The sequence below is a fragment of the Cryptomeria japonica genome, chromosome 3, assembly GCF_030272615.1.
Source record: "Cryptomeria japonica chromosome 3, Sugi_1.0, whole genome shotgun sequence".
Taxonomy (NCBI): Eukaryota; Viridiplantae; Streptophyta; class Pinopsida; order Cupressales; family Cupressaceae; genus Cryptomeria; species Cryptomeria japonica.
This window is the reverse complement of record NC_081407.1, coordinates 375,790,196-375,800,143: the sequence shown is the minus strand read 5'-3', so window position 1 is coordinate 375,800,143 and position 9,948 is coordinate 375,790,196.

Sequence of the window (9,948 nt, the reverse complement as noted above, 5' to 3'; positions counted from 1 at the left end):
ATTTATACTCCATATTTTGATTCTACTTTGAGATGATTTGATTCATTATGATGGTATGGACATTTGGTTTATGATTAAACTTTAATTATTATTATGTTGTTCATGTGCAATAGTCTAACTATGCTCCTAAATCTTATATATAAGGTAAAATTAAAATATTATGTGTCTCAGTTGTTAAGTAGTATCAACCTAGAATGAACAAATAACCAAATAAATAGCATATGGTAATTTTATCTACATGGTGATGATGGATCTTGCAAGCATAGGCTTCATACTTCCATGATATGAATGAGTGTAATAAGGAGTAGATAACTTCTTCGTTATGATAAGTAATGTTGTAAAAAGGTACTATTAATGAATTGTGGTTGATCTAGTGGTGATTGAACTTAATCTGGTGCTTTTAGTTATTTGATGTTAAGTTGGAATGGGGATGATAATTCTAAATCATGTGGTTGTGCTTGTAATGGGAATTATTTGAAATGTTGCAATAGTTAGTGGAAAGATGAGATATTATATTAGTTATATTATCAATGGATACAAGTAAATAGATCTAACATTAGGAAATCCTAAATAGTGAAATCAATGTCATGTGAAGGGTAAATCTTGAATAGGTGTTAAATAAATTTTACGATATGAATTTACCAATTAAACTTTATATGCAATCTAGGCCATATCAATTCATGTTTCTTGTGAACTTTGGAGTAGTTCTACATTTCAGTGAATCATTATAGAATACATAATCTTTCATAGAGGCATATGGAACACTACTAGTGATAGATAATCCATGTGATCGATTATCAATACATTTTACTAACCTATTGCCATGTTTAAAACAAGTTGAGGTTATAGTAATATATATGATTGGTGGTGTTGTAGTCCATAGATATGTGGCATTGTAGTCCACTATTGAACCTAGATTTTGTTTAAGGCTACAAAGGATAAATTGAATATGAATAATTCCTCAATAATTATTGTGTTTTACTAATGATTGTGATTGAGTAAAAATAGATCTTGGATTTGAAGGGATCAGGAGAGCATAAGGAAGCTCCATAGAATAAAGGATGCCATGGGACCACATTTCTATTATTGTACAATTTATCTATTATTGTACAATTTAAATAACATTTATCTATTGGATAAATACTAATAATTTTCAACAATAAGGAAGTGCTCAAACATGGTTATATCTACTTTTAGTCATTTGAATTGAACTTTATCTCTTTAAGAGAAATAAACCTTTTCCTAATAATATAGATTATAGTTATTTATTAAATTAATATTATTAAATTTTCTATCAATGAAGGTATCTCAAATCTCAAAGATTGATTTAGTTAGAAATTTAATCTCTTAAGGTTTTACATATCTCTTAAAAATTAGAAAGTTAATCTTCTAGTGATAAAATAATAATAATCTAATTAGTAGAATTAATGTCTTTTGCCAATAAAATTATTATAAATATTAGCCTTTTCAATATATGTAATTGGCACTTTTAATGCATATGCAATAGTTAATATATAAGATTATATGTCTTGAAAATTTGAGTAGGTCTTAACATTTGATTAAATTCAATAGGAATTTAATCTTCACAAAAGATGAAAGAATTGAAGATTATCATTATTGTGGAATAAACCTAACATTGGTAACTCTTGAGTGTGAGAATATTAAAAATTAGATATTGGAAAAAAAACACAAGGAAGTCAAACAACTTGTATTTATTAAAGAGACAATGTAAACTTAATCAAGGACCACATTTTAAGTATGCTCATCCATAACTCACAAGGTGGATTGAAATTTAAGAAAGTTACCTTTCTCATTCTTTCATCATATAATGTGTTCTAACCAAGTGAACCTATATCATTATTTTATTTGATTGCAAATATTATGGAGTATCTCATCATTATATCAATTCTATAACCATTAGGTTGAAGGGCTTTCTTAAAATTTTAAGAATTGTATGTATGCATTATCCTCTCACCATTACCCATGTACAAAAATATTGAATTGAGGACACTTGTAACTCACGATGTTTTGTGAGGTATCGGGGTAACCAATTAATTATAATATTACTTATTCAATTTCCTTGCATTTGTGAGATGTTTAATCTAAGATTTACTATTTGACATTAATTGTCAAACATGTCAATTTTAGAATCTATATCTAGTGCAATTAGTTGAGATTAGTGATAAAAAATATCTTTAAAAAAAAAATTGTTCCCTTGATATCAAGCTAGTTGTATATGGAATTTTATAGACTTCTCTCAACTACATAATGAGTTATAAAGGGAACAAATACGAAGGATTAATATAAACATGATGCTAGATACTATTGAGTATATGTGGATATTTTTTTTAGTAGAATGCTAAGTTATATAATTTTATGTTCAATTCCTTAAAATTATTATATTAAAGATTCAATTACCAATTAAATTGATCACTTTTCATGTGATTACTATGCTTATTATTGTGTGTAGCTATAATATTTCCTTCATCATTTCAAAAGTTATAGGTTCTTGTTTTTGAATCAATATGATAGACCTTGTTAACATATTTATTTATTTTTTAAGAATATAAGGAATATAGTAAGAGTTGAATTGCATAGTATATCCTAAATAAAGTCTTCATCCCTGTGTTCACCTAAGTGGGTGGCAACCGAATTGAGCCCTAGAAAGGGTTGCATACCCACTTTTGTAACTTCACAAGAGATGGTTATAAATTGTTTTGTGAACTACGAAGTCTCTGTGATTTCAGGTAGGCAAGGCCATCTATGATGAGCCCTCGAGACACTAGGTTTGGTCCTTAGGTCTTTTCTTTATGAGTTTTTGATTAAATGTGCCTCTCCTTCTTGAATCGTATGGATACCTTGGTCATCTATTTAGATTTAGTATGTTATTACTTTATGATTGATCTAGATAATGTAAGGTTACAATTTATCATGTTGATCATTTATCTAAATATCCTCTAAGTTTGTATTGAGCTTCTAGACACGTTGTGATGTAAAGTAAAAGAAACATTATGTTATTGTTTTAACATTTATTTTTGGTTGGAAAGGTTACGTGTTGATTGATACTAACACTTTTAGTTTTACAAATGCATTTGGTTATGATTTAAAAAAAAATTATTGCAAAAAACATAAGATTGAGTGGGAATAATAGGTTGTGTAATATCCATTAAGTATGTAAAATAAGTGAATGGACAATTAGAAGAAAAATAGCTTATTAAGCATGAATAAAGCAATTAAACTGGAGAAACTCAACTGGTGGGAGGTGGTTGATGATGATTGAACAACATTGAAATTCATTGATTTTGATGAATTATCTGTCATCAAAACACTCCTCCAACTATTCGCAGCCTTAAGGTAAAATATCTTAGTCCAATCAACAATTTTACTGCCAAAAACTATATCTGATATAGGTCACAGCTTGTGTGATAGTAATAATAGGTGGTAGGGTAGGAAGTTAAATCGCTACCAAGTTGAATATATGGTTGAGAAAAAAACTATGTCTCTCCATAATAGAAATGTATGACTGCAAGAAGAATATCGCTACCAATAATAGTGCTGGAGGAAATGGACTCTATTGCGAATATCAATATAGCACTACCCCAAAAATGATTGCTTAAAAGACTACAATAATATAATTAGTATCACAAAATTTTTAATGTAGATCGCCACCCAAATTGTACCACAGTCATGAACCAGGTAAGAGAATATCACTCGTGAATATATCACTGTCGACTTGGATAGGAAGGATATCATTGCCAATAGTCTCATACTAGTTGTTATATCACTCTTTCTACTCAACGTAGGCATGAATACTGTTGCACCTGGCAAACAAAAGAGGAAGAATATCACCACAATAGTAAAACAGATTGAACGGAGGCAACTTCTAAAAATTTCGAGAATCTTTTATGCTGAAATGATATCAAATTTGCAATCAAGGCTGTGAGAAGATGTATATTGGATCTCGCTTGATTAATTAATCCTCTGAATGGGAAGGCAATTAGCATGGACAGAATTTGATAACAATTTTAGATGGCCATGATGAAGCTGGCCAAGATTCACAATCAAGCAATAACCAGCCACACAAAAGAAAATGCTGCAATTAAGTAATGAACACCAATTGAGATATAGAAGCAAAGCTTGAGATTAACTTCCAATGAATTTTTATGAATTGATATGGTCTTTTTTAGCAAAGAAAAAGGACATATATATTTATATTAAAGTACATGAATATAAGAAATAAAAAATATGAAGGGAAGTAGAAGGAGCTATCACAGAAAGCAATGCTTGGTCTGTAGAGTTTTAGCCAGACATATAGCATAATGAACCACTTCTTGGACATCCAACAAAAATTTCTACAAAAGCTTAAAAACCACATTGAAGAAACTTCAGAGAGCATATCTCGATCTAAGAGACTACTGATATAGAGTATGTTGTAGATCACTATGACTAAGGGACTATATGAACAATTCAAGAATTAATAGCCCCAATCCAAAAAACTTATGTGGGCAACTTGTGAACTAATAGCCCCTACTTAAAAAAACAGGGTGATTATACAATAACAAAAAACCATAGGAGCCCTACAATATGAGATGTGCCAAACCACACCTTATCAATAGATTATATAGAAAGAACTTAGAGTTGTTTTCATCTGTCGCCTCTAGCTCTGCCTTCTCATCTTGAGAAACCTTGTCCCCGAATCTGTAGCCCACATAATAGCCTTTAGGAATTTTTCTCATGAACTCCATGCTAGGAAATTTATCAACCTTATGTCCGTGCGATTGATGAAAGACCAAGCGATGGGGTGAGTAGAACAAATCTGAAAATTGGGTTGCCGCCAAAAGGGAAATGATCTTTAAAAAAAAGCCCTCGCTCGTTCTCAATTTTTTTACAATTATAAGCTTCTAACACTATTTTCATGGAGTTATATAGAGGCTATTCACAGACTTCTTGGAGAAAACCCCTCCTATCCATCCCTTGCTATTGAAAAATTCATATTTTTTGATATCCCTATTTTTATTATTATCAAAAATGAAATCTTAATTAATATACTAGGCACACAAATGCAAAAGGGACTCAAAATTTTAAAGAAAATCAAACAATTTGAAAGGAATAGAGAAAAAACCTAAGTAGGGTAAAGGCTCTAAGGTGCTCTTGAGTTGACTACCTCCTCCCTGATGACAGTTATTATCACCCTCTAAATCCTAACATTATCCTACTTGAAGATAAATTTGAGATGCTCTATGGTGTATGTCCTAGAAGGAATTCCTAGCCAATGAAAGAAATAGAAATTCTCTTATTTAATGTCTTATACTCCATTGTCCTATTTCACTAGATGCAGAGAGGACAACATGAGCAAATGAAAGGTGGAAACAAAATGAGACCCTTTCTCCTTAAATGCACAACCTCAAATCCCTTGCACATTTCTTAGAGATCAGATAGCCCAGAATAGCAATCCATTCACATGAGGGAAGGATTTGAAGAGATAGTAGATGATCGAGAGAAAACAATATTGTCCTACCAATGTTTGAGCCTAGTCCTTTGATTCTCTATTTATGATTATCATTACCTTCACATGTAAGGTAGCCGCCACATATTCACCATGAGAAACACTTGCCATATGATTTGACAACATTATGCAATATTATTCATAATGGTACATTGTGGAGTGCATTCATTTATAATTTTTCTTTCATTATTCTTGCACCACCTCAAAAAGACCTTGCAAAACAAGAGGACATGTAATGCCATGTGACTTAACGAGATGAGAGAATAGGTAGGAGTAGGTACAACTACCCTATAAAAAAATTAAATGTATTAAACTAACTCATCACTATCTAGAATGACACCTATCCTATCCCCGGTAAACTTAACTTGTGTGAATAGGTTCTTACAAATAACTAATCAGGAAATATTCTTATCACAGGAACACTAATAAAGGGAAAGTGAAATTTTAATATTCTAACTAAAGAAAGGGAAATAAAGATAATTTTAGATGTTTACTATCTTCCTGGATTAAAGCATAACTTGATGAGCATTGGAAATCTTATTCAAAAGTGTTGTAGAGTTTCTTTTGAAAATAAATAATGTGTAATTTTGGATCATCTTCCAAGAACTTGGTTAATAGCAATAGTTCAAATGACAAATAATAGACTTTTTTCCTTAAAGGTAACAATAGATTTAAGGGTTGAATTTCCACAAGTAATCCCATAATCATCTCAAGATTTATCATGTTAGTAGCTTTTCAACTAGATATAAAAGATGAGAACTAGATTTGGTATTTAATATTTGGACAGTTTAATTTTGGTGGTCTAAATTTGTAGTATAGGAAAAATATAGCAAGAGGTTTGTTGTTGATAGAAAAACTAGATAGAGTATGTAAGGGGTGTATTTTGGGAAAGCAACATAGTGATTCCTTTCCCATTGGAAAGTTAGTTAGAGAAAAGAAAAAATTAGAGATAGTTCACTTTGATTTGTGTGGACCAATACAAACACCTTCAATTAGTGGAAGTGTTTATTTTTTAACATTTAGAGATGACTACTCCAAAAAGACGAGTATATTTCTTGAAGCATAGATTTGTTGTTTTGGAAATATTTTGTCAATACAAATATTTAATTAAGAAACAAAGTGGATATTATATCAAATTTTTGAAAACTGACAAAGGTGGTGAATACTTCTCAAATGAATTTTTGAAATTTTGTAGGGATCATGGAATACACAAGTGATTTACTACCAAATACAATCTGCAACAGAATGGTGTGGCAAAAAGAAAGAATAGAATTATTATGGATTTGGCCAAGACATGTTGAAGGCCAAGAATTTGTCAAATGAGTATTGGGTGGAGGTTGTAGCATGCAAAGTCTACATAATGAATAGGTGTCCAACAAAAAGTGTTAGGAATATAATTTTAGAGGAATCATAGAGTGGAAGCAAGTTTAGTGTCACTCATACAAGAGTATTTGGATATGTGGCATGTATGCACATGTCCCATATAATTGTGAAATAAGTTGGATAGCAAGGGTGAAAAATGCATATTTGTGGGTTATAGTGAGGACAGAAAAGCCTACAAGTTGCATAATCCCATTACTAAAAAGGTGATAATTAGTAGAGATGTATAGTTCATAGAAGAAGAATCATGAGATGGAAGCTTGGAGAAAACAATAAATATTCTAGCAATTTTTTCACAAGAGGATAGTGAAGCATTAATTCCAAGAAGTGCTCCTATGGTAACTCCTTCCATACCCACTCAAGGTCAACAAATTAGTCCACAAGTGACACCATCAAGTAAAAGGATAGTTTCATGTATTCATACTATTATTCCCTCAAATGAACAATGAACACCATATGTGATAGGAATTCTTGGTGAGGGACCATCGCATCCACATTGTTCAAGATCTTCTTCAAGTGAAACACCAACAAGCTTAAGGAGACTAAGAACAAGAAGTTTAAGGGACATCTATGATCAAAATGATGGTGAGAACAATGCTGATCTAATTTCTCTTTTTCCATTATTTTCACAAGTCTAGATCATATAATTTAGTTTGAGGATGCAATTAATGATGAAAAGGGGAAATATACTAGGGATGAAGAAATTGAAGCTATAGAAAATAATGATACATAAGACTTAGTGAATCTTCCAAAAGGAAAAGATGTAATAAGAGTAAAGTGGGAACTTATAAGACTAATATAAATGCAAAAGGAGATGTGTAGAAGCATAAGGCAAGGCTTGTAATAAAAAGATTATTCACAACAACTTGGAGCTGAATACAATAAAACATTTTCTCTAGTAGCTCGTCTAGACAGTGCAAACAATCTTGGCAATTGCAGATAAAAAAAAGTAGTCACTATATCAAATGGATTTCAAAATTTGCATTTTGGAATGATTTTTTAGAAGTATATGTGGAGTAGGCACTAGGATGAGTCTTTAGGTCATGAAAATAAGGCCTATAAGATAAAAATGGCACTCTATGGACTTGAGAAAGCTCGTAGAGAATGGTATAGTAGAATTGATTCTTATCTCTTATAGAATGGTCTCAACAGGTATAGCAATGAATGTACATTATGTATAGATGAATGAACAAGGTCATATTCTAATTGTATGTTTGTATGTTGCTGATTTGATATTCATAAGTGATTTATTAATTGACTTGCTTAAGAAAGCTATGAAAAAGAAATTTAGAAGAGAAATGAGGAATTTGAGGAAGCTCGTGCAATATAGACATCAATTATAACTAATAATTCAATAAGATAAATACTTTTTTTTTTTAATATAGATGTGGAAATTGAATAATTATACAATTCGAGTGTTGCCATACTACCAAAACCAGAAATTTAGAATGATATTATATGGGTCTCTAACTTACCTCCCATCGATTATTGAAACTAATATCAGAGTAAGAAAATCTAAATATGGCAAAGTAGTAGATAACTTTCATTAGTGGCTGAAATTTCTTGTCAAGCATATTGTAAGAATCGTAAACATGTAGTTTTCTACGTTTAAACCAACAAGTTCTCTTGGTTTACTCAAGAGCTACCAAAGGTTTGGATTCGCCACAAGGGCATGATTAGTGGTTTGTGTGAACCGAATGACTTTTTCAAGCTTAATTTTGGAAGGCGACTACATTTAAATATCTAGGGAACGGGGGAATTTTCGAAGACGGCTCCTGTGACTGTGAGACAGCGACAATACATATTTAGAAAATATCATCCCACAAAAAAGTCCTCCTTTTACTTGGTGTTAGTATTTAGAATTTATATGACGAATCCTCCTTCACATAACGACAGCTTCAGTGCAGTGAGCGTGGATCGAACACGCGACCTTCAGATCTTCAGTTTGACGCTCTCCCAACTCAGCTATCCCGGCATGGATGGAAATTGAAGAAGTGGAAACATCAGGGTTCATTGAAACACTTGTTGAAAAATGCCCTTTTCAGTTTGTAAGTTATTTATTAGTCCCACATTCGTTTGCTTGAGTAAAGCAAGGTGAATGGATTCCTCTTTTTGTAAATTAGCACTAACGTTTGCTGTGAGAAGCACTACCTTTGTTCAATTAAAACCATATCATATGAACAATAAAATAAATACTAGTGTTTGCATCTAGATGAGGTGCAATTGGCACTCATATAGACACTAAGATTGACAAGTGGTTAGAAAACAATTCAGTTTTAAAAAAATTTAATAGTAATAGAATTTGTGTAGAGAAATATCTAACAATTATTTCATTTGTTTTAAAAATTATTTAAATTATTGAGAGTTTATTTATCAGTTTTATTTATTTTTAATTAATTGTAAATCATTTTTTAGCATGCATTTGTAATAAATTTATACCATTAAGATTGATTGACAATTGACATTAGAAATGGTTAGAAAATATTCCAGTTTTTAAAAAATTTAATATATTTCTCAACATCTTTTTCTTTTGAAACTGCATACTCGAAACTTGTGAATTGCATTTAGCATACCACGCAGTGAAAAGAAGAATAATTCAATTTTCCAAGACTTTTTCAAACCTTAGATTCTTTTTCTATGCCTAAGATTATAGGCTGCAATGATAGCCATGACATTATGGACAAGCGGTGGCTGGGAGGACCATTTCATTCGGCTATAATATGGTGATAATTCAATTGGTCAGAGGGCTGGAGCTGCTTTCCTTTCTTCTTCCTACTATTTGAAAGGGCAACTAAGATTTCTTGGCACTTGCTCGCCCAAAACTCTTTGTCTTCAATGCCGACGAGAAAGGGATGCTCCCTATTTTAAGGGTGAAATTTCACGAAAATGCAAAATGTCAGGTGAATTGTTTGACAGAATGCCACAAAGAGATGTTATCTCATGGACTTCAATAATTGCAGGATATGCACAAATGGCTGTGCAGAAAAGGCTTTAGAAACTTTCAAGCAAATGCAATTGGTAGGTGTAAATCCAATTCCACAAACTTTGCCAACATTCTCACA